The sequence below is a fragment of the Pituophis catenifer genome, unplaced genomic scaffold (genome assembly GCF_029215685.1).
Source record: "Pituophis catenifer annectens isolate HBS135680 unplaced genomic scaffold, rPitCat1.0.hap2 SCAF_4, whole genome shotgun sequence".
In the NCBI taxonomy this organism is placed as follows: Eukaryota; Metazoa; Chordata; class Lepidosauria; order Squamata; family Colubridae; genus Pituophis; species Pituophis catenifer.
The window spans coordinates 13,764,413-13,790,447 of record NW_027256884.1 but is presented as its reverse complement, the minus strand read 5'-3'; the positions used below and the strand labels follow the sequence as shown (position 1 = coordinate 13,790,447).

The following is a 26,035-nucleotide window of genomic DNA, read 5'->3' as shown; positions in this document are numbered from 1 at the left end:
TTATGTCAGACCTTTAATCATCTTAGTTGCTGTTCTCTGCACTTTTTCCAAAGTTTCAACATCTTTTTCGTAACGTGGTGACATATTACATTTTTGTCTCTGTTGAGGTGAGCTTGGAGACAGTGTGGACATGCCCATTCTGTTCCTCTGGAAATGTCTTCTTCCAGGACCTTTGGTCTACAGACCTGGGACTCCCCAACAATCCCCATTCAAGTACAAAACACTCAGCATTTTTTTGAGATCAGCTGTGACCATTTGTGGCAAGGGATTCATATGAAATGAAAGAGGTAGAAATTATGACTTTGCAGCGAGCACTTTCACACCTGGTTCTTGATCTATTAGTTGGTCTCTCCTGCCTCTCTCTTGTCCGTGTGTGTCTCGTCTGCACGTCTGGATATTTTCCTGTTCAGGTTTTCTCCTTTTGAGGATGGGCGTGGGGGAGGTGAGTGCTCAGCTTTCCAAGTCACGCATTCGTTATTTTTACACAAAAAATATGTTTTCTACATTTAGCTTAATGCAACATTGGTTGAGTAGCATGAACGGAAGGATAACATCCAATGAAGTTCTAGGTGGTTTAATTTCTTCCAGTCTTTCTAGTTCAAGCAATTTGGTTCTACAATTAAATAACACTTAAAAAAGCCTTTTAAAAATACTATTTTACAAGAATATGTGTTTTAAAAATGCAGATGGCGACAAGCTATTTGTCACCTTCAATTAGCAAGACCAGATATCTCTCTTAGTCCCTTACAGCTCCCACTTCATTATCACCTGATGCTTGGTCAGTACCTAGAGAGCAAATTAACTTTTCCATTTCCTTTTTTTTTCTAATGTAACAATTTCAATAAATGACTCTTTAATCATCAAAGAAATGGAACAACAAAGGCTGATCTCTTATTTAAAGAGAAACGTTTATGAGCCACCAGCTGTTAGAGAGAAAAAAATTCTGCAGAGCCTCTGCATCTAAAGCCATCCTGCAGAACGGAAGTGTGCTGGGAGATGTCAAAAATTGATGCCAACAAGTCAATGAGAAATATGGATTCTTTGATTTTGGGTGGTTAATTATCCTGACTGAATGCAATCGTGTTTCCAGTTTATTCTGAAATTATGTGCACAATCAGATTTTTTGGGAGGTGGGGTGGAGGTGTGTGTGTGGGGGGGTCTCTAATGACAGCTGAGAATCCCCTTAAATGAAAATGACACTTGCTTATAATTCTGTTTTCCAGAAGGTTCATGACAAGAGACTTTCAGTGTGGTTTACAATTAGCAAGGCCTTTGATGGGAAAAAAATGGGTCTCTGCCACTAATCAAAGCATCCAAGACAACTTCCAGCAGGCATAATTCTGCCCCTTTTTGTTTCGGGGAAAATCTTGACAAGAGCAGAATGGTTTCCTCCGCTCCTTTCTTCTCTGACAATTAACGAGGGAAAGGTTATTCTGCATGACTCCCCTAAAGATTTTGGCATTAATTAGAGAAAGACCACACGCATCCGTGGTCAAATGGTGCCCCCAATTTGTACCTTTGCTAGTTTCCCACACAAGGGGGGGAAAAAAGCTTCCTCCTGAACTGGCGTTGTACACTCTTAACTTTCTTTCCTCCTCGCCAGAGCAATCTTTCATCTTAACTTAATCCAAATTTAATACAATGCAAGCAGTCTGAGCGCTTCAGCTATAAAATACTGCAAAAGGGTGACGGGAGTTAAAGATTTAAATCAATTTGCATTCTCGTCTTGCCCCGAGGAAGAAACTCGGTACACAAGAGAAACTGAATTAAGGAATATACAAGATTACAAATGTCATCAGTCTGTATGACAATTTGGTTGCTCCCAGACACCACCTCATTTCACGTTTCTGCTTTACCCAACGTGCTGCCCTGAACCTCTCAAAATCTCAACTTCTGGGATTTCTGGACAACAGTGACATCTGGGAATTGAAATCCAAGATATTCAGAGGACACTGGATAGAAGAAATCTATTCCTTTTGAGATAAGATGTACCTGCCAGGAGCAATAAATCAGGAAGCAAGATGGATCAAATGACTACAGGTTTATTGCATGCTAACGCTGTCTACAAGAATCCAAACTAAAGTAGTAACATTCTTAGGACACTGGTTGAGGATCAGCAAGCCCACATTCGAGACCCAAGTGCTGCTGTGTGACAGGGTGAGCTCCCATCATTTGCTCCAGCTCCCGCCAACCTAGCAGTTGGAAAGTGTTCATCTGCAAGTAGATAGATAGGTACCACTTCAGGAGGCACATTAATGGGGACATGAAAGGAGTCACCAATGGGCATTCCCCAGGCAATAATAATATCATAGGCTAATTCTTTCAACTTGGAAGTGATCTGGCACTTCTGACATGAACGACTAACAGTCAGAGCACACTGACGGTAGATAAGTGTCAATGGAATTCAAGGTGGGTTGGGTTTAGATCTCTTGGGAGCACAAAGGGGCTCGAGACTTCACACTTGAGCCCTTTTCGGGCTCAGCCTGGTCATCACCTACATATCACCTTCCAACTATTTAGTGATATTATTTGGGAAAGTAACACACCAACGTTTCATGGTTTTCTTGTGAACATTTGGAACTAGATACCACACAAGAAAAGGTTCAATAACCAGCAAAACCAACTTTCCATGTCTGACTCTTTTATACCTTGTGAATCTCGAGTAAACTTGACAAATCCTATTCCTTCTCCAAGAACAACTACAATGGAGTTGTGGAAAAAGGTAGAAACTGTCGTTACATTAGCACACAAATATCTCAGCACGCAGGCAAGAATCCAACCTTTCAGACTAATGTTCACACTGGAAGAGTTTTGAGCCCAATTCAGGAAGATATTTACAAAATGGCTTCTATAGTAAGTATTGCCAGCAAAAAAATATCAGTTGGGTTGAAACCAAACTAGTTTTTTTCTAAGCCAGTATTCCTCCTCAGAATACTATTTGCTGTTTTTGCAGTTTGCAACACACCAGCTTCCTGTTTCACTTTTTCTAAATTGGAGAATCTTGAAATATGAAAGTTGAATCCGGCAGGTACGATGGTAAAAGATCTGTAGGAATTTCTGATTCCGACCTCCAGGAGACCACTGATTCACAGTATCTGTGACACTTTCTCCTAAGATCGTCAGAGACCTAGGACCTAGTTCTAGCAGAAGCAGCTTGAATTATAAAAGCCCTAAAGAACAGGTCATTTTTTTTTCTGGTTCTGCTTCATCAAAAGGTCAACAGATGCATTGAGGGCCATGAGGGAAATCCAATAATGACACATAAGTCCTGGCAGAATCTGAAAACTGGGGAGAATGTTGACCCAAGCCTTGACCAAGGTTCAAGGACAGGTTCACACTTATTTAGCTGATAATGTCATGGAGAAGAAAATGACAATGTAGAAATACATCCAAAAAGGGCTCTTCTCATCTTCTCAACCCTTTAGTGTGTGCACTTTTTTGTCAACTTCGAAACTACTTCAGCTGAAGCCATATTTACTTTTGCTTCGTCTCGTAGTTGCCACTTGTTGGGGGGAGGTAGAATGGATTGGAATGTGATGCCGTAATCTGCTAGACAAAAACATCGACCAGAAGCAGTGTGAGAACCAAGGTCAATGGCAACAAACAACTGCTGAGACTGAGGGGGGAAGCTACTGCTGAATTGATTGGTTAACATGACCCAGGATACCTGAGGGGGGTGGGAAGTTTCTATTTCTTTTATTACTCTGAACCATGAAAAATACTCAGAGCTAGTTTCACCTTTCTAAGTGCCGATACGATGTACTCAATAAATGGTCTTTCAAGCGTGAATGGAGCTTGCAAGTCCTGACTGAATTAGAATAGAATAACAGAGTTGGAAGGGACCTTGGAGGTCTTCTAGTCCAACCCCCTGCCCAGGCAGGAAACCCTACACCACTTCAGACAAATGGTTATCCAATCTCTTCTTAAAAACGTCCAGTGTTGGAGCATTCACAATTTCTGAAGACAAGTTGTTCCACTTATTAATTGTTCTAACTGTCAGGAAATTTCTCCTTAGTTCTAAATTGCTTCTCTCCTTGATTAGTTTCCACCCATTGCTTCTTGTTCTACCCTCAGGTGCTTTGAAGAATAGTTTGACTCCTTCTTCTTTGTGGCAACCCCTGAGATATTGGAACACTGCTATCATGTCTCCCCTAGCCCTCTCTTCATCAAACTAGACATACTCAGTTCCTGCAACCGTTCTGCATATGTTTTAGCCTCCAGTCCCCTAATCATCTTTGTTGCTCTTCTCTGCACTCTTTCTAGAGTCTCAACATCTTTTTTACATCGTGGTGACCAAAACTGAATGCAATATTCATATATTCATATATGGACACAGCATGCCAGAAACTGGGCTGTGCAAACAAGCGAAGCCTCATTGGCAGGATGCAGGCAGCACACGAAACCACGTCCCCTCTGTTCCACAGAAAAACATCTCTCCCTGGTCCCTGGTGGCCAAAAGTTGGAGGCCACTGCTGTAAAAGGTCAAGGTTTCCCTGTCCAGTTGTATCTGATTCTAGGGGGCGATGTTCATCTCAGTTTCTTGACCGAGGGAGGCAGTGTTGTCTGAAAACACTTTCCACGGTCTTATGGCCAGCATGACTATACATTGAGGTGCACAGAATGCCGTTACCTTCCCATCAAAGTGGTACCTATTAATCTACTTGCATTTGCATGCTTTCGAACTGCTAAGTGGGCAAGAGCTTGAGCAAATAATGAGAGCTCACCCCATCGCATGGTGCTCAAAGCCGAACTGTCAACTTTCTAGCTGACAAGCTCAGCGTCTTTAACCATTGTGCCGTCGCGCCCCAGTGGAACTATACAGATGCTTAAATCAACAGTCTACGCAGATGCATTTAAAGAAAATTCAAACAGGGCTTAGAGTTTACTGTTGCGACATATAAGGAGAACAGGTCCTCTGGGTCCTGTAATGTTCAGTGATACTCCCAGGAGTAGTTGGGACTCAGACTGAAAATGCGAGCCCTGGCAATTTATTTATTTATTTATTTATTTATTAAATTTTTATACCGCCCCCTCTCCCGAAGGACTCGGGGCGGTGAACAGCCAAAATTAAAAACACACAATACAAATATTAAAATACATTAAAACAGAATTAAATTATCTTAGGCTTCTCCAATTTAAAACCCCATTACCCATAAAATTCACCAATTAAAAATTTTTAACCCAGCCCGGCTTGCTGAAATAAAAACGTCTTCAGGGCCCGGCGGAAGGTCCGGAGATCCGGGATTAGTCGTATCCCTGGGGGCAGCTCATTCCAGAGGGCGGGTGCCCCCACAGAGAAGGCTCTTCCCCGGGGGGTCGCCAGCCGACATTGCCTGACAGACGGCACCCTGAGGAGACCCTCTCTGTGGGAGCGTGTTGGCCGGTGGGAGGTTATCGGAGGCAGAAGGTGGTCTCGTAAATAACTGGGTCCTAAGCCATGGAGCGCTTTGAAGATGAGAACCAACACCTTGAAGCGCACTCGGAAGACCACTGGAAGCCAATGCAGCTCGCGCAGGAGAGGTGTCACGTGGGAGCGCCATGCCGCCCCCACAAGTACCCGCGCGGCCGCATTCTGCACCAGTTGGAGCCTCCGAGTGCTCCTCAAGGGGAGCCCCATGTAGAGAGCATTACAGTAGTCAAGGCGGGAAGTAACGAGGGCATGAGTGACCGTGCATAGGGAGTCCCGATCCAGAAAGGGGCGCAACTGGCGTATCAGGCGGACCTGATAGAAAGCCCCCCTGGCCACGGCCGTCAAATGCTCTTCTAAGGACAGCCGTGCGTCCAGGAGGACACCCAAGTTACGCACCCTCTCCGTGGGGGCCAATGTCTCGCCCCCAATAGTCAGCGATGGCACCAGCTGACTATATCGGGACGCCGGCAGCCACAGCCACTCAGTCTTGGAGGGATTGAGTCGGAGCCTGTTCCGCCCCATCCAGACCCGCACCGCCTCCAGGCACCGGGACATCACTTCAAGGGCATCGTTGGGGTGGTCTGGGGTGGAGATGTACAGCTGGGTGTCATCAGCGTACAGATGGCACTGCACCCCAAAACCACGGATGATCTCGCCCAGCGGCTTCACATAAATGTTGAACAGGAGAGGCGAGAGGACCGACCCTTGTGGCACCCCACAAACCAAGTGCCTTGAGGTCGACCTCTGCCCTCCAGCAATGCAATTTCATTAAGCCACTTACATGCACGGTAAATACTTTCAAATTAATTTCCCTGTTTTTCAATCAATAAAAATGTTTCCTCACTCACTTCAAAGAAGATCCACCCTGATTGGGAACAGTCTTGCTTCCCTATCTGTCCTGAAATAAATGGCATGCCATTAAAATACAGGAATTAAGTTTTTAATCGTGTTTATGTATTTCTACAGTTTTCCAGGTGGTGTGGAGCAGGGGTGAAATCCAGCAGTTTTGGAGAACCGGTAGCAGAAATTTTGAGTAGTTCGGAGAACCTGGCAAATACCACCTCTGGCTGGCCCCAGAGTGGGAATGGAGATTTTGCAATATCCTTCCCCCAGGAGTGGGGAGGGAATGGGGATTTTGCAGTATCCTTCCCCTGCCATGCCCACCAAGCCACGCCCACAGAACCGGTAGGGGAAAAAAATTGGATTTCAACCCTGGTGTGGAGTAGTTAAAAAGCATCATGATTGAAAACAAAATATTCTACGTTTTACAACAACTGCTCTCAGGATAATCAAGAAAGCTGGAACATACAGGAGTGCAAAGGCCATCAAGAGGGCAGGAAAGCAGAAGCCAGGCAGCAGTGACTGGATCACAGAAAGAAGGAGAAGGAGAGAAAAGGACTTTCCCCACAAGGAGAAATCAGAAAGCCTGGTTTCTCCATCATGGCAGAAAATGACTTTCCTTTCGCCCTACTTGGTTGGGTGAGTTCCAGGACTCCCCCGACCTTCCCCCTTGTCCTTGCTTATAACAGATGGTGCATTAGAGAGACTTCGTTCCAGTCATCTTGCCAGCTTCAGTGTGGCAGCTGTTAGAAGGCCGTGGAATGGCTGTTCCCTTCTTGAAAGGCCTTTTCTGAAGCCCCAGTAAGGTTGCTGAAGCTTCTTGCTTGAAATGGGGCACACGTCTGACATTTCCATTCTCACAAAGAAGAGAAGGGAGTGGAGGGAGGAAAAAAAGAGTATGAGCAGCTGCAGGGGAGGCAAAATGGACTCAGCAACATCTTGTCCTGAACAGCTCCACAGTTTGAGGAACTCCTTATTAGGTCACCAAGCTGCCTAGCCCAGGAGTCCCCAACCTGTGGGCAGTGGCCCACTAATGGGCCGTGAGAGGTTTTCAACTGGGCTGTGGAAACGACTGTGAGTGCGCATCCAATTGCATCATCATTTGTACAAGCGAGTGCACTCCATGGAAACGGAGCTGCACGCATGCGCTGTTGTGGCTCGCCAGTTGCCAGCGGAGCTGGTGGCAGACTTGGACGATGAGGAGGTTGGGGAGGAACTTGGGCCAGTTCTGGGGCCTGGGGAAGGCTCTGATGGATGCTCAGTGTCTGATGCAGAGATAGAGCCAGGGCCGTCCGACATTTCCCAGCCACAGGAGAGGCAGCTGCCTTGGGAGGCTTAGATATGTGAGGAGGAAGAACAGCTGGGGTCTGTTCCAGATGTGCATATGCACAGAGCTGTTAGGAGAGGAGAACAACTGAGGACAAGGAGTCGACTTGGGAAGTAAAGCACACATGGACACTGAATGGCCCCTCCCTGGCTGGGGAATAAATAGAAGGAAAGGGGAATGGTGGTCATAGGAGACAACCGTTCGGATTTCTGAAGATTTTGCTCATTGTGTTTCGTGCCACAGAGACTTGCCAGAACTTAATTTTCAGCTTTTCGGATGGGAGCTCATGGCCTAGCAATTATAGCAAGGTCTGTTACTGCAGTTAAATCTTTGAAGGACTATTGCCTGGACTTTTTGGTGGGTGAATACCATTAATTCACAGGAGATAAATAAAGAGTGGGTTTTCATGAAAAGGAGTCTATTTCTTGTTTCTTCTGCTAAGCAGTGGTGGGTTTCAAAAAATTTTGCGAGTGTGGCTTGGTGGGCATGGCATGGCATGGCTTGGTGGGCGTGGCTTGGTGAGCATGTCAGGGGAAGTAAAATCTCCATTCCCTCCCCACTCCAGGGGAAGGTTACTGCAAAATCCCCATTTCCTCCCGATCAGCTGGGACTTGGGAGGCAGAGAATAGATGGGGGTGGGGCCAGTCAGAATTTTTGCTACCGGTTCTCCGAACTACTCAAAATTTCTGCTACCGGTTCTCCAGAACTGGTCAGAACCTGCTGAAACCCATCTCTGCTGCTAAGGCTGAGTCAGAATATGTGATTGCCTGCCACTTGCATGAACCATCCCCTCCCGCCAGTCTACAAAGCCCAAAACGTTGGGAAATATTGGCCAACTAGCTCTTGTAAATCAGTGCAATATTTGAGCTACCTGATTTCTAACTAAGCTATGTACTACTAAAACTCACATCTCGTTTATCTGTTCGTATCCTGAAATAAGTCCAAACAGTGCATTATACCACAATAATTTTTGAACCCAAGGTACCCCAAATCTGCTAACTTAAAAGAATACATTAAAAAACCCAGAACCCAGTACTCTGTGGAATTGAAATTTCTATGATGTTCAGATCAGTTTTATTCACAAAGGTGTGGTCATTGCAGTGTCCCTGAAGTCATGTGATCATGATGTCCAATGTTCCCTGCCACTTTCCCACAAGCAAAGTCAATTGGGAAGCCAGCAGGAAGTCGAACGTCACTCCTATTTCCATATTATTTTAATATATATAAAAAACATACACTCTTCTTAGATGATCATGGAACCATTCACAATTGGGATAAAAAAAAAACATGGTCAGCCTAAAATCTAATGTTCATTCTGGTCCCTTCAGCTCACACTACCTTTCTAGCAAAGGATAACTCAACAGGTCATAGGGCTGTCTAGTTCCAATTAAATGCCTTACAAAGATCAAAGTTACCCAAAACAGAACAGATTGCTCAGAAGGAAACAGAACTGGATTCCCGTCTCCATGGCCGCTCAGAAATGGCGAGGAAATATTTCAGATCTTTTTCCAGCACTGTTACGAAAGTGCTTTGATACTTGCTCTATTAAAAGAACATCCTTCTTTTAAAAAACTGGTATTGCAGAAAAGGGAAGTCTGGACAATCCATGCAGAAATAGACTGTTCTAAAAAAAGAGGTCCTTAATTTGCAGCTCATTTCACGCAAAGTGTTTTGCAGCCTTAAAAGATGTGATACATGAGTATTACATTCATTTGCCTCGCCACGTTTTCTCCACAATTTTCAAAGAAATACATTATGGTTTCACCGAAGGTCACGCTTTACATCTCCTCCCTTCAAGGTGCAGTCATATTCTTCTTCGACGATAGGAACCTGTTTTTATGCTCCCTTTTAGGCGGGCCTGAAACGTTTTGAAATTTGATTTTATCTCAGCGCATCCCAGGCTGAATGAAAAGCAGACCAACCGAAGCACAAAACAAGCCATTTCAACCATTGACAAGAGCTTTGAACTTGAAACATTTTCAATGTGGAACACTTCCCCTCTCAGAGGTCAACATACTTAAAAACAGTCAGTTTTACACTCTAAAGAGCAGGGTGTTTTGAAGCAGAAGTCTTGAATCTGAAACTTTTACACATCCCTGTTTTTCTGTACGCTCATTTTATAAACCACCTCGCCTCAGAACAAAAGAAGAACCCAGCTCGTTTTAAGACAATAATTAAGGCCTTGAAGACAGTATTTCCAGGTATTCTTTTAAACAGGGCAAGGTAAAATGAGGGCTGGGATATTGTAATTCTTCACCGTCACTTCAGATGGTCTCCATAGAAATCAAGGAATTAAACTGCTGCAGAGGAAACACCCAAAGCAGATGCTATCCTAACCTGAAAGGAAAATTCTTTTCCCAGCTCCAAAGAATGAGTCTTTTCAGTATAAATTAGAAATATTGAGAATACCCTGACGGAGGTGAAGAAGTATTACGTCGAACACACCTTTTTATGGAGAGACAGTCAGTTAAATTTAATGAGGACCACTTGAGAGGATCAGCTGATATTATAATGGGCTTTATGCAAAGAAGTAGGAGTGGCTGCCTTTGGATCAGGCAAAAGGTAAAGGTAAAGGTTCCCCTCGCACATATGTGCTAGTCGTTCCGGACTCTAGGGGGCGGTGCCCATCTCCGTTTCAAAGCCAAAGACCCAGCGCTGTCCAAAGACGTCTCCATGGTCATGTGACCAGGATGACTCAACGCCAAAGGCGCACGGAGCGCTGTTACCTTCCCACCAAAGGTGGCCCCTATTTTTCTACTTGCATTTTTTTATGTGCTTTCGAACTGCTAGATTGGCAGAAGCTGGGACAAGTAACGGGAGCTCACCCTGTTACGCGGCACTAGGGATTTGAACTGCTGAACTGCTGACCTTTTGATCGACAAGCTCAGTGTCTTAGTCACTGAGCCACCGTGTCCTTATTAGATCACCAAACTGTCTAGCCCAGGAGTCTCCAACCGGTGGGTGGTGGCCCACTAGTGGGCCATGAGGGGTTTGCAACTGGGCTGTGGAAACAGCTGTGAGCGCGCATCCAATTGCATCATCATTTGTGCAAGCGGCAAAAGGTAACCTGAGTCAATTTCCAGCATAAGATTCTCAGAAGTTTACCAGCATAATATAAATCTGGAAACAGAGCACAGAGCTTTCCTTCTATCCTTCTTGTCCTATGGTCATGATTGCAATCCTGAAATTTTAGAATAGGACATAGGTAATTATGAACTGGTTTCTACTCTAGACTCTATCTAGATAGATGGAACAGGAACCTAGTTTATGATAAAACATTGGTGTTGGTGCCTTATTGGCAAGTTTGCAGTAGTCTCTTTAGAATGAAGTGGGTTTTTTTTCCCGGTGAGACCAGTCTATCAAGGCAACCTGGTCTACCCAATTATGGGACGGAGGATACTGCTTCTGCTTTCGCCTTCCAGCCCCAATCCAGGAGCCTTCGCAGACAGTCACTTACTTCTTTACAGCCCACTTCTTCTTTAATGTCCTGATCCTGAAGTCCCAATTACAAAGGACTTCATTTGGGAGTCCTTCATTTGGAAGACAACTTTCCTACCAGTGCAACAGGTTCATCCCTAGCCCACTTTTACAAGATCCAACGAAAGGGCCATTCCCGGACTCTCCAACCTTCTTTGGCTTTTGTTATTTCACATCTGGAACACAATCGGAGGTCCTTCAATCATCTTAATCTTCTTAAGGAAATTCTACAATGCAGTGTGGAGTTCTGTTGTCATGTGATGAGCGACAAGAAGTCATCTCTGTCAGCGGACACCAGATTACAGCAAAAACTGGTGTATTTCCTTCTTGTCTCTTCTTGGCAACCACAAGGCGAGGATCTCACCTCAAACCCAGCTGCAAAACTGCCTACCATCTGAAAGTCGAAAGCTGGCTCCCAAATAGCACCTGACAGTCTCCTCTTACCTGCTCATTTCATATTCCATTTTATTTCCTTACACTGATAAATCATCATGTGGCATTTTGCATGCCACAAATTAAAGTTTGTTTTGACAGTTCCACTAAAGGAATTGTGTTGGCGATGCATCCCTTAATTAAAGGAAATCCTGAAAAATTATATTTCACTTCCAAAGAACTGGGGGAAGTGACCTCAACTCATTTATCACTCCAAGAGATGCATCTGCTTATGGAGCTCCTGAATTTAGATGAGGTTAGTTATTCTGTATTTCTATCCAAGAGAAAAACATAAATAATAAGAGCAAGTCATTACCAAGTCTAAGTCCATATCAGTAAGAGCCTAGTCTTCATTAATGAAATGTAATGTGTTTCACATTAAAGTGGAGTCTTCCTCAAATACATCTCTCATCTGCTCCAATGATGTTATTATTCAGGTCTGATGGAATCAGATTTCAGGTAAAGAAAGCAGTGACATTAAAGAACCTAGGTGGTGCAGTGGTTAATGTGCACTATTGCAGGCTAACTCTGCCTACAGTCTGGAGTTCGATCCCGATGGGGCTCAAGGTTGACTCAGCCATCCATCATTCTGAGGTCAGTAAAATGGGGACCCAGATTGTTGGGGGCAATATAGAAATAATGCTTATATTGTAAACTGCCCAGAGAGTGCAGTGCTATGGGATGGTATATAAGCCGACATGCTATTGGTATTCATTCTCTCTCTCTCTCTCTCTCTCTCTCTCTCTCTCTCTCTCTCTCTCTCTCTCCTTCCCTTCCTCCCTCTCTCTCTCCCTTTCCCTCTCCCTCTCTTTCTCTCTCTCTGTCTAGCTTTCTGTCTCTCTCTCTTTCTGTCTCTCTCTTTCTGTCTCTTTCTGCTTCTCTCTCTTTCCCTCCCTCCTTCTTTCCCTCCCTCTCTTTCTCTCTCTATGTCTATCTTTCTGTCTCTCTCCCTCCCTCCCTCTCTTTCTCTCTCTCTGTCTATCTATCTTTCTCTCTCTCTTTCTCTCCCTTCCTCTCTCTCTTTCCCTCCCTCCCTCCCTCCCTCCCTCCCCCCCCTCTCTCTGAGGGAGGTGGTGTTGTAGTTACAATACATTTGCAAAATGACTTCAGGCTTCTAGCTTCTCATACTGTTGATCTATTAGGACCAGGCTCTAAAAAAGCAATACCATTTAAAGTAGAAATTTGCTTCAGGCTAACCCCCTTAAATCAGCTCCACCTGTAATCACACCCAAACCTTTTTATCTACAAACCTATCAGGTTAAAGGGGAGGGGGGAATGGAGTTTATGGTCCCTTGCTTGAAAACTCCACGTTCAATAAAACATTTGCAAAGGGCACCCGTAAATTCTTTTCTGTGCAGTGACTGGTGTTCCCTCGCCCAGAGCTTCCGACTCAGCACACAAGTATCTGGAGTCCTGTAAAACTCCTGTGGAAATTTATTACTGTTCTCCAGGAACAGGGGAGTTACCCTCCCACCCCACCCCCGCGCCAGGCATTCCCAATTCAAAGGCTCAGTAAGAGGATGCAGGATTTATTATCTTTGCTCCTTCTGCTGTAAGCAGGCCTTGAGGTGTCTCCCTAGTCCAACACACCAATTAAAGCAACCTCTAGTAGTAAATTGTCATTATTCTGCTTGACAATACTCCCCAATCACTTCTGAAATGGGACATTGTGGAGAGCGAGTTGCAAGCATTCTTGAGGAATGATTGCCTTGTGGCAGAGGTGAAAGGCTACCAGTTCGGGCGAACCGATAGCGGTGGCGGCGGGTGGTTCGGTGAACCGGTAGCAGCGGCAGTGTGAGGCTCCGCCCACCCACCCAGATGTCATTACTTCCTGGTTTTAACCAGGAAGTAACCTGTCTTTGACCTTCTGCATATGCACAGAAGACTTTGCACATGCGTAGAGGGTCTAACATCACACGTGACAACCGCACTTCCGAACCGGTAAGGGAAGGTAAGTAGATTTCACCCTTGCCTTGTGGTCAATGGCCCCAAACATCTCTTTACCCAAGAATGAGCTAGTGCAGAGGCCTCCAACATTTTTGGGCACCAAGGACCAGTTCCGTGGAGAGATGTTTTCCCACAGATTGGGGAGGACGTGGTTTTGCATGCTGCCTGCATCCCATAGATGAGGCTTTGCTTGTTTGTGTGGCCCAGTTTCTAGCATGCCGTGGCCCGGTACCGGTACCGGTCCACGGACGAGGGGTTGGGGACCCCTGAGCTAGTGTGGATAGCTCCTAGGATACCCATCTCCTAGGATACCCATCCCATTCATCAGTCCACCCAGCTTTCATCATTTTCTCAAAATGCCTTAGTGCAACAAGATGCATCCTTGCAAATAAAGATGACTGGCGTTATACTCCATAGCCTGTTGGCTTCTCAGTTTTGTCTTCTAATGTCTCTCCAATCTATTCTGGAGAACTCCTCAAGCCTCGAAACAGAACGGGGCAACCTGCTGCAGTCAACTCACAGCACTCAAGTTGACATGACCAACTCACCACCGGACAACTCATTGAGGGACAGTTCAATTTAATTATTTAAAATATTTTTGTTGTAAAAAAAACTGTCATTCACATTTCATTTTGTCACTCCTTTGGTGTCCTTTCTTTAATGATTCCATTCTACTATTTCTTTTTTTTTTTCACAAAAAGTTTTTTATTTTTTAAACAAAAACAACATAAAAACATCATCCTTCCAAACAATTACAGACAGTATTTCGATCGGTTAAAATCATTTCGTGCTCTCAAAATTTTCAAAATCTCATTATATGACAAATGTTCTTTCCTTTAACAAAAAACAAGTGTTTAAACATTTTATCCAAATTTCATTTCATTCTACTTTTTCTTTCATATTAGTGTAACCCTTGTCCCATGGCGAATTATCCGAAGGCCAGTTGGCCATGGTGAATTGTCCCTTGATGAATTGGCTGCAGCGAGTCAGCTAGTTGGCTGTGGTGAGTTGGCCATAGCTAGTTGTTATAGACCCTCTTTCAAAACATTTAGGAGGCAAATAGATCTGGGCTGCAAAAGTCTGGATTTGCACAAGATGGGGGGAAAGAATTAAAGGAGTTTTCTGAATCTCTCTGCTGCCCTCTAGTTCTTGGTAAGATTTTTGCAGGCCAGGTATCGTAACAAACGACTTCAAGAAAAGTTTGTTTGCAACTATGTACATCCCCAACTATCATGATCTAGTGAGGGTTTCCTGTGCAAGAGACACTATGATTTCCATTGGATTATGCCAGGGGTCAGCAACCTGCGGCTCTGGAGCTACATGTGGCTCTTTCACCCCTCTGCTGCAACTCTGACACTCAAAATATGCGTCACAACCGCTAATGTGCGACACCCGCCGGCACGCGATTTATTGAGCTTTTCAACCTCCAGTAGGCCAACCATGGATAAACCCAAGAAAAGAAAAGTTTCAGAAGTAAACAGAATGTTTAATTCAACTACATATGTGAGTTTTGTGGCTGCTCAAGAAATAGTCAGGCACGGGAAGGGTTTTGTGGCTCCCGGTGTTTTCTTTTCTGTGGGAAATGGGTCCAAATGGCTCTTTGAGTGTTTAAGGTTGCAGACCCCTGGACTATGCACATTGTATTAAATACTTAGTTTAGCCTAAGCAATGCAAATGCAGAGGGGTCTAAACCCAGACTGAGAAAGTAGCATGAGTAAACGGCTGAGATCAAATCCTCCCTAGTTCACAGAAAGATAAAAGAAGAGGAACGTGCACTGCAGACTTGCCAAATTCTATTAATATAGTCTTGCACTAAAAGTGGTACTAGCCTACATTGCATTGGTTTCCTAGTCTTGGGTACCTTCAATGGCTGACAGCTACCTTGTTAGCCAATCTGGACTTTGACAAATGGAAAAGTGAAGTGTATATTTATTAAATATGGTAAAGGGAATATGAAATGCCTTGGAAGTGCGATATCAAGATCAGTTGCTGTTCCCAGTTATTGATGTTTGTAGACCATGTTTTGTGGTCTACATGACATATGGCTTAAATCAGTCCTTGTTTTGTGGTTGTTCCGAGGGAGCTCAGCATTATGGCCTGCAGAGAAGGCCAATAAATTAAATTAAAGGTTCTCTCAAGTCAAACCTAGCTCCTGGCGGTAGCATCCATATGGCAAATGTTACAGAAGTCGTTTGCCATTGTCTTCGGTCTGTCCCATATATCCTGTAACCTTGGAGGATCAGGGGGTCACCTAGCCTTGTAACAGGGGTGAAATGCTCCTGGTATGGACCGGATCGGGTGAGTAGAGATTGTGGCAGGTGGTTTGAAGAACCAGTAGCGATGGCGGCGCGAGGCTCCGCCCACCCGCCCGCGTGTCATTACTTCCTGGTTTTAACCAGGAAGCAATGTGCAATGTGTAGAAGGTTTTGCGCATGCACAGAGCATCTGTGCATGCATGTGACGTGCACTTCCAAACTGGTAAGGAAGGTAAGTAGATTTCACCCTTACCTTGTACTACCTAGGGTCAACCCTAATTAGCTTCTTAGTTACCTGAGACTGATTCATTCTGTCTTGGGCTAGAGAATTTTGGAAGACATGTGGTTGGTGCAAACTAACTGTATCTTTGAGATCTTTTTAGTCACAGGGAAAAACAACCCATTATATGTGCTCAAGATCACTTGCAAGCAGAAGTAGTTCTAGTTTCTATTCTGAATCTCATTATTATTGTTTCTTGGGATATTTTGTTCATATAGACAAGCATATATGTGAGATATTCTCATATATCATTATATGCACTGCGCACCAGAACAACTAGACACAAGAACATTTTTTTCCCGAACGCCATCACTCTGCTAAACAAATAATTCCCTCAACACTGTCAAACTATTTACTAAGTCTGCACTACTATTAATCTTCATTTTGTTACCACCACCCATCTCCTTCCACTTATGACTGTATGACTGTAACTTTGTTGCTTGTATCCTTATGATTTATATTGATTTTGTTTCCTGATTGCTTATTTGTACCCTATGACTATCATTAAGTGTTGTACCTTATGATTCTTGATGAACGTATCTTTTCTTTTATGTACACTGAGATCATATGCACCAAGACAAATTCCTTGTGTGTCCAATCACACTTGGCCAATAAAGAATTCTATTCTATTCTATTCTATTCTAAAGAGGAGCAGTTGGCCAACCATGGTTCCTCTGAAAAGCCAAGCAAGGCTGAATCTGGTGAGCCCTCGGACTGGAGACACCAAGATATTTTAATGACTTTCCAGTCCAAGCTACCGTCCTGTTTCTGGTGATCATTTATCAACCAGATCTCTCCTGAGATCTGATTCCTGAGATCAGTTGCCATAATGTTACATTATGTATTTCACTCCTGCCCTCATATCATGTTTCCTTCAAGACATATTACACTATGTCATCTTTCTCCGTTTTATAGTACTGTACTATTTTTATTAGAGGTTGCAGAAAAAGACCAAGAGAAGCAACAGCGTTCACCTTGCCCTACTCCAGTATCGTCACCAAGACAGCTATAAATAGATCCAGAATGCCTATTGCCCTCAAATGTGATGATGGCTGCAAGTCTGGTTTTGATTTCAAATTCTAGGCCCAGATTATGTTTCTTCGCCAGCAGTGTGATCATGCTGCTGTTAAAGGTGTGCCAATACTCCTTTAAAGTGCCACTAATATTTTTCTAGGCCTCCCCAGATACCATCTCTCTGATACAACCTCAAGGTGAAAAGCACCAGGATCTAAGAAATATACTGAATATACCCAGTCATGACTGATATGAACAACCTTTATACTCAAAGTATTCTGTGAACGTATCATTCTATACCATCTATGAGGCAACCAAAATCTCAGGTCTCTTTGGGTATCTCCCTCAATGCCAGAAAGAAACACCACTGTTGTGGCCCATACACGGCCTGTGCGGCTGGTGGCTGATTCGGACAGCGAGGAGGCTGGTGTGGTGCTGCGCCAGCAGCCTGGGCAGCTGGCACTCGAGTCAGACAATGAGGTTGGAGAAGATGTGGTGCCAGAGGCGGGGATTCAGCCAGGGCCTTCAGAACCTCCAGAAGCTCCCTTAAGTGAAGAGGACGAAGAGGAGGAGCCTCTTCTCGATGCACGGGCGCACAGAGCTGCCAAAAGGCAGGAGTGGCTCCTCAGGAGGAGGTCTCCTCGAGAGTAAGGCTTGGGGCTAATTGGCCACTCCCTTAGCCTATTTAAGGAGGAACGCCGACTGAAGCAATTTGCAGGGAACAACTTCGTTCACTCTCCTTCATGCCTTGATCTTAGTTCTCTGCAAATTGCTTCTGGGCTTTCTGCCAACCATAGTAAGATTAGGATTATTTATTCTTTGGATTCTTGCAGGCTGTTAAGAAAGTTAATTAACAGCCTTTGTTTGAAAAAAAACACTGATTTTATTTTAGTAAACTAAGGTTTGTACAGACTTTGTGTGTGCTGCGTTCTTTGGGGTCTGTAGCTGGGGCAGAATACTGGGTGACCCTGTTAAATGCCACAGAAACAGAGATGGAAAATCCTTTTTGGCTACACTTGCTGGCAAGTGGTAGAAAGCAAGGTGGTAATATCAACAGTAGTCTGCATTCACATTCAGAAAAACCTAACCCTGTTCTTAGGATCTAAAGGAACCATCTACAGAGGAATTGTCGAGTTTGTATTTTTGTACTTCTATAACTGTCTGGTTTGGTACAGCAACCAAACTGAGGTACAGACTTCAACAGATAGATAGGATGGCAGAATAAACGATTGTAACCAACATGTCTTCCATTGTGGACCTGCATACTGCACGAGCCAGAAAGAGGGCTGAGAAAATATCTCCAGAACCCTCACAACCTGGACATAAACTGTTTCAACTTCCACCCTCAGGATGCCGCTATAGAGCATTGCATGTCAAAACAATTAGACACAAAGACATTCTCCCCACCCCCACCCCACATGCCATCACTCTGCTAAACACATAATTCCCACAACACCATCTTATGTCTAAAGATATATAATCATGTTGTAGGATTGTATTACTATTATCCTTCTCACCTTTCCTATTACCTACTCCTATTTGGTATTTTAGGACTATGACTTGTTGGTTGTATCTTATGACTTATGATTTATCACTTTGTTGCTTGTATGTATACTGAGAGCTTATGCACCGAAAACAAATTCTTTGTGTGTCCAATCACACTTGGCCAATAAAGAATATTCTGTTCTATTCTGTTCTGTTCTGTTCGGTTCGGTTCGGTTCGGTTCGGTTCTGTTCGGTTCAGTTCGGTTCGGTTCGGTTCGACTCTGCTCTGCTCTGCTCTGCTCTGCTCTGCTCTGTTCTGCTCTACTCTACTCTCTGTTCCGTTCCATTCCGTTCCATTCCATTCCATTCCATTCCATTCCACTCCACTCCACTCCACTCCACTCCACTCCACTCCACTCCACTCCACTCCACTCTACTCTATATTCTGTTCCATTCCATTCCATTCCATTCCATCACATCCCACTCCACTCCACTCCACTCCACTCCACTCCATTCCATTCCATTCCACTCTACTCTATATTCTGTTCCATTCCATTCCATTCCATTCCATTCCATTCCATTCCATTCCATTCCACTCCACTCCACTCCACTCTACTCTATATTCTGTTCCATTCCATTCCATTCCGTTCCATTCCGTTCCATTCCATTCCATTCCATTCCACTCCACTCCACTCCACTCCACTCCACTCCACTCCACTCCACTCTACTCTATATTCTGTTCCATTCTATTCCATTCCATTCCATTCCATCACATCCCACTCCACTCCACTCCACTCCACTCCACTCCACTCCACTCCACTCCACTCCACTCCACTCCATTCCATTCCACTCTACTCTATATTCTGTTCCATTCCATTCCATTCCATTCCATTCCATTCCATTCTTGTACCTCAAGCAAGATCAGCTCCAAAATCTATTCATCCCCTACCAGTATCTTTCAGTTGGAAACATTTGTTCATACCACCTTCCAGGTCAATCTGGACTCCTACTGTCAGTAGTCACAATTTATATCAAGGCACAGGAACTGCTTCAGAAGCAAAGCTATTATCACTCCATCAATCAATTGAGAATGAGAGTTAGTTATACAGCCCTGCAAAGTTTGTTTGGATTTCATTGTACTGGACCATTATTCAACTTTCAGCATCTTTCATTACTTTACTGATGGTTGGAATTTCAAACAGAGAACAGGCATGCTTTTGAAAAAATGAGAGAGAATTATGGCCAAAACAAAATATTTCAGACCTACAAGTAAAAACAGTTTTCATAGAGAGTGTTCATGATTTGTTGGTGCCCATACAAGGACGTCAGAGACAGATACAAAAGTTTTATATTATTTGCAAAGAAAGGGGTTTTTTTTAAGTTAATAGTGAAACTTTTAAGTACTGAGACTTTAGAGAAGACACTGAATTCTCATATGAATTCCTGATTCCTGGGTTGGACCAAGGACTTCCCAAACTGAGTGCTGTTGAGAACCCATTTCTGCTGTGTTCTAGATCTGTTTCAAAACTGTGCCAGTAATGAAGTCTAGCACAACTTTCACATGGGCTTAAAGGCCAAGATACTCTCAAATTGACTCCAGCCTTGATAACCACAGAAGATTTTCCTTGGCTGTAGTATGAAAATATTGCTGCTACCATTTTCTGGTTGCTGTTGTTGCTGTTGTATTTTACATTGCTGTTTATAGGAGCAATGTGTTGTGACCTAGGCTTACTGAGTTATTAAGACACACGAGTAGTCCCAAAAACTTCTTTTATTGCAATAGCTGTGAATTACGTTCATTCCCAGCTGAGTCCCAATTAGTTGTAAAAAGTCCTTCGGGAGAAGTCCTTTGGGATAATCACCAACCTTTATCTCCCTTGACACGCTGCCAAAGATCGACTTGGCAAAGACACATGGAGTCCAGAATCAAACAGAGATGCCGACTGGGAACAGAATTAACAACGTTGCTTTCCTGCAAAGGGCCCACATGCCTCTGCTCCTCTTTTAAGCCTTATGGGAAGGACCAATCAACTCCAGGCCTTACTCCCTTTGTTTTAACTGTTCTTGCCTTCTGGCAGCTCTGCACACGTGCACACTAGGAACAGGCTCCTCCTGTTCCTCTGCCTCTCTGATATCCGACTCTGGAGGCTCCGGAGTCCGCATATAATTCCCAGATGGCCCTGGCCCCATCTCTGCCTCCAATGCAGAGCCCTCATCCGAGCCTTCCTCAGACTCCAGGACTGACCCGTGGTCCTCCCCAACCTCCTCACTGTTTGACTCTGCTGCCAGCTCCACAGGCTGCTGGCGAACCACAACACAATGTAGAGTAGGACATAATTGAAAAAAACCCAGCAAACTACATAGCATGCAGAAGACTCCAAGTTGCAGATCATCTTTTCTACACGGAGAACAATTGAATCCTCAAAATGGCAATGAGATGGGCCCCACCTGATGCCAAAAAAAACAAGAGGACACCCTCAAAATACATGTTGAAGAACATTCATGGAAGACTTAAAAACTCTAAGCATCACATGAGAAGATGCTGAAGTTTAGTCCAAGACCAAAAATGCTGGAGATCCTTTGCTGCCCAATATGCTACATAGTATGGGAAGATCTAATGCTAGTATACTCTACACCATTAGTTATTGTTGGTAATCTCTCATCCACATACAGAGCATCTTAGTTTTGTTGAAATTTTGCTGCTGATCCAGTTCTACAGAGGAAGTCTTGAGTCTGGAATCTACACCTCTATAACTGTCTGGTTTGGTTCTGCAACCCAACAAGACAGGCACAGACTTCAAAGGATAATTAGAACTGTGTAAAGAACAATTGCTACCAACCTGCCTTCCATTGAGGACCTGTATACTGCACGAGTCAAAAAAGGGCTGTGAAAATATTTACAGACCCCTCACATCCTGGACATAAATTGTTTCAACTCCTACCCTCAAAACGACGCTATAGAGCACTGCACACCAGAACAACTAGACACAAGGACAGTTTCTTTTTCCCGAACGCCATCACTCTGCTACACAAATAATTCCCTCAACACTGTCAAACTAGTTACTAAGTCTGCACTACTATTAATCTTCTCATCGTTCCCACCACCCATCTCCTTTCACTTATGACTGTATGACTGTTGCTGGTATCCTTAAGATTTATATTGACTGTTTCCCTATGACTATCATTAAGTGTTGTACTTTATGATTCTTGATGAACGTATCTTTTCTTTTATGTACACTGAGAGCATATGCACCAAAGACAAATTCCTTGTGTGACCAATCACACTTGGCCAATAAAAAATTCTATTCTAAATAAGCCAAAGTTGACTAGGACCTAATAAAGGAGAATAGTTGTACCACAGGGTTGACATGAGGGTGTCCGTGATGCTCTCTGAGCTTGCTTGTTTTCTTGCAGACTTTTCATTACCCAGACTAGATAACATCATCAGTGCTAGTCCATTAACATTACCTAGTTTGGATAATGAAATGTCTACAAGAAAACAAACAAGCTCAGAGAGCACCAAGGACCCCTCAACTAGGACCATTCCTAGCGCTGGGCAGATAGGCTTAAAAGGTTCTTGTCAGAAGCCTTGCGACTTCCACCATGAGACAAATGGGATGACTTTCTAACATCAAGAGATATTTTGGGTGCCCCATGGCCTCACATACTGTATGCGTGGGAGAGAGAGAAAAGTTCATACTTGATGCTGCTCTGTGATATATAAACCAGAGGTGGTATTCAGCCGGTTCGGACCAATTTGGGCGAACCGGTAACAACGACTGCAAGTGGGGTAGCAGCGACTGCTAAAATGTAATGCTATCCTATTTAGCCACATTTTCGAGGCTGGGCGCATGCGCAGAAGGTGCGCAAGCAAGGAAAGCACATGTACGGAAGGCCGGGCGCATGTGCTGAAGGCGCATGCGCACGCAAAGTGAGCAGGCGCAAGGCGGACCGGCGGTAAGAATATGTGAAACCCACCGCTGATACAAACCCAAAATATCCATTGATCCTCACAATTCTTATCCCCTCTTTTGTTCCAAGGTTTGGAGCAAACAGCCTTCCATGCCTGTAACAAGTCACCAAGGGAAAAATCCCACCTCCCTAAAACCATCTCCTTGCTTCCTCCTCCAAGCACGAAATAAACAGGAAGCTAATTTATGTGAGCTACGTAACACGAAATCTCAGTAAGGCATACAAGGGAGACAGATGCATCTTCCCCTTCCCCTAGAAGAACGGGAAGGAAATTGAGTTTTATATATGGACCTCAAAAGAACAATAAAATGAAATTGCGGCACTTAAAAACCTAAGAAAAAGAACCCAAAATAAAAATGAACAATACAAACAAGATTGTTTAGCACTTTTTATCAGCCACAGGAGGTAACTTCTTATCTATACTTGACTAGCTTTCTGTAGAGCGCAAAAGAACCATGTCCACCTCATGCCTTTCCAGGACCATTGCTACAGAACTGTAGAAAGCTTTATTAAGATGCCCAGGAGAAGAAGATCAAGAGCTATTAAAGGTAAAGGTAAAGGTTCCCCTCGCACATACATGCTAGTCGTTCCCGACTCTAGGGGGCTCATCTCTGTTTCTAAGCCGAAGAGCCAGCGCTGTCTGATGACAATTCGGTGGTCATGTGGCTGGCATGACTAAATGCCGAATGCGCACAGAACGCTGTTACCTTCCCACCAAAGGTGGTCCCTATTTTTCTACTTGCATTTTTTACGTGCTTTCAAACTGCTAGGTTGGCAGAAGCTGGGACAAGTAACGGGAGCTCACTCCGATATGCGGCGCTAGGGATTCAAACCGTCGAACTACTGACCTTTCTGATCAACAAGCTCAGCATCTTAGCCACTGCGCCACCGCGCATTTCATGGCTTTGTTGCCTTACTTCATTCCAGGAGCTTCTGGACAGAAAATCTCAGCTCTTCCTACCTTTTGGGGGGGGTTGGTGGGGGAGTGGGAAATACTAAAAGATTGCAACATTGTCATTCGTTGTGCTTTCCTACAAGAGTAAGGTCACATGGTGACTTTTAGATAATTCCACAATTATGGAAATGTATGTGTGGCATGTAAGACATGTTTTTTTTAATATGAAACATGCCAAGGTTTTTTGTTTGCTTTTTAATGCCATCAGAAATTCTGATTTTTGTTTTCTTTTCTTACAGCCAACCAAGCAGTCTTGAAGGATCTGGGCTTGAGGGAGACAAGTCTTCAGACTCCAAGTCAGCAATGCTGGGATAAGGAACTCAGCCTCTGGCTAAAAGAACTGGTCAAGGAATGTGCATCTCTGACACCCTCTTTCATGGAGCACAAAGGAGAGGAAGCATGAACGAATACTCCACATTTATACCCATCACAGTATTTTATTTCCTTTGGGAACAAGAAACACTAAACCAATTGCAGAAAGAGAGTGAACAGGGGTCCAAAAATGAAGACACTGCCCCCCCTCCCAAGAAGGTATAGGAGGAAAGAAAAACCGACAGCTAAATCTAGTTTACACCAAGATCCTTCCCTCTATCTCTTCAGAACTTTCTGCCCTTGGAAACTAGTATCTTTGCTTTCACCACATTCCTAGAACAATCCATCGTCTGTTGTTCTTTCAACTTCTCACTGCTTGTCTGCAGAGGTTCTCGGTCATCCAGGTCATAGTTGTCCAAAAGGTGATGCTTTCTTTCAAAAAGCAGAAGGACTTTCTCGTTTTGCTCAAGGATGTTTTGCTTGTCATCCAAGTAACTTCTTCAGTTCTGATTGTATGGTGGAGAATGGAAGGATTTATATTCTTTATATAAGTACTAATGATCCAATCGAAGACCCCTCACATCCTGGACATAAACTGTTTCAACTCCTACCCTCAAAACGACGCTATAGAGCAACTGCACACCAGAACAACTAGACACAAGGACAGTTTTTTCCCCGAATACCATCATTCTGCTAAACAAATAATTCCTTCAACACTGTCAAACTAGTTACTAAGTCTGCACTACTATTAATCTTCTCATCATTCCCATCACCCATCTCCTTCCACTTATGACTGACTGTATGACTGTAATTTTGTTGCTTGTATCCTTACGATTTATATTGATATTGTTTCCTGATTGCTTATTTGTACCCTATGACTATCATTAAATGTTGTTCTTTATGATTCTTGATGAACGTATCTTTTCTTTTATGTACACTGAGAGTGTATGCACCAAGACAAATTCCTTGTGTGTCCAATCACACTTGGCCAATAAAAGATTCTATTCTATTCTATTCTATTCTATTCTATTCTATTCTATTCTATTCTATTCTATTCTATTCTATTCTATTATGACTGCAAGGAATATAAATCAGAGTCGAAGAAGAAGTTGGAGAAGAAGCTATATATCTTCAAGAAAAACAAGAAAGTCCAGTTGCTTTTTGGAAAGAAAGGGTCTTTGGGACTTCTCACTCTTTGGTTTTTTTTTCTTAGAAAATCCTTGCTGGGAACCCAATTCCCTCCTGCAATTTTGCATTCACGTTGGTTACTTTTCCTTTGATGTAAGGGAATCTATTTTATGTATTCAATTCATGCTTATATATATTACCTAATATGTTCTTGACAAATAAATGAAATAAAAATAATAATAAAAGAATAAGCTATTGGACAAGGTGCTGGCTTTAGAAATCACCATGAGGGGTGACAATAAGGAGAAAATGGCACAAAGTCATCTCTGAACAGTGAAGAAAATTTCCCAAAAGTCCTTTTCAAAAAGGCAACTGGACTTCCTTAGCTTTTTTGCCTTGAAGACGTTTGCTTCTCATCCAAGAAGCTTCTCCAGTTCTAAACTGAAGAAACTTCTTTGATAAGAAGCAAAACATCTTCAAGGGAAAAAAAAAAAAACCAACGAAGTCCAGTTGCCTTTTGAAAAAGCACCTTTGGGACAACCATGACCTGGATGATTGTGAATCTCCACGGTGAAGAAAACATTTTGAAGGGTTTGTCTGTTGAGGGCAAAGAAGGGATCAGGAAATCTGGATTCCACTTCTGGCCACGAGATTTTTTTATTATTATTATTATTATTTTTATTTTTAAACAAAACATAAAACATAAATCCATCATCCATTACAATTGCAAACAGTGTGTCGGTCGGTTACAAGTCTTTTTGTGCTTCGTCCCTATTTTCAAAATTTACTAATTATCTAATTTCTCATATTATCATTATCCTCATTTGTCATTTATTTAACTCTGGCTTTATCGTTTCATAAAAATTATTTTCAAATATTATAACATTCATTTCATATTTCATATTTCATTTCCACTTTTTATTATCTAGCCATTGATAAAATAAATCCCATATTTTATAATATTGTTTGTCTTCTTGTTCCCCAATTTCAAATGTCAATTTACTCATCTCAGCACATTCCATGATTTTCTTAATAACTTCGTCTTGCGTTGGTACCTTCTGGCTACGAGATTTCTTATACCACCACTGCAGGGTTGGTTCTGCAGTTACTTCATCTTTGTAATATCTCCAGAGATACAAGGTCAGAGGTCCAGGAAAGAGACTACTAGCTGCAACATTACTCAAAGAATGCCTCTTCCTCT

The 26,035-nt window shown here is 43.3% G+C and overlaps 1 protein-coding gene across 2 annotated transcripts in view; it reads right to left on the bottom strand.

Annotated features, from left to right (window-relative positions):
* KLF12 (KLF transcription factor 12) overlaps positions 1-26,035 on the bottom strand; it is a 250,899-nt gene that overhangs the window by 137,568 nt on the left and 87,296 nt on the right. The window lies entirely within an intron of this gene.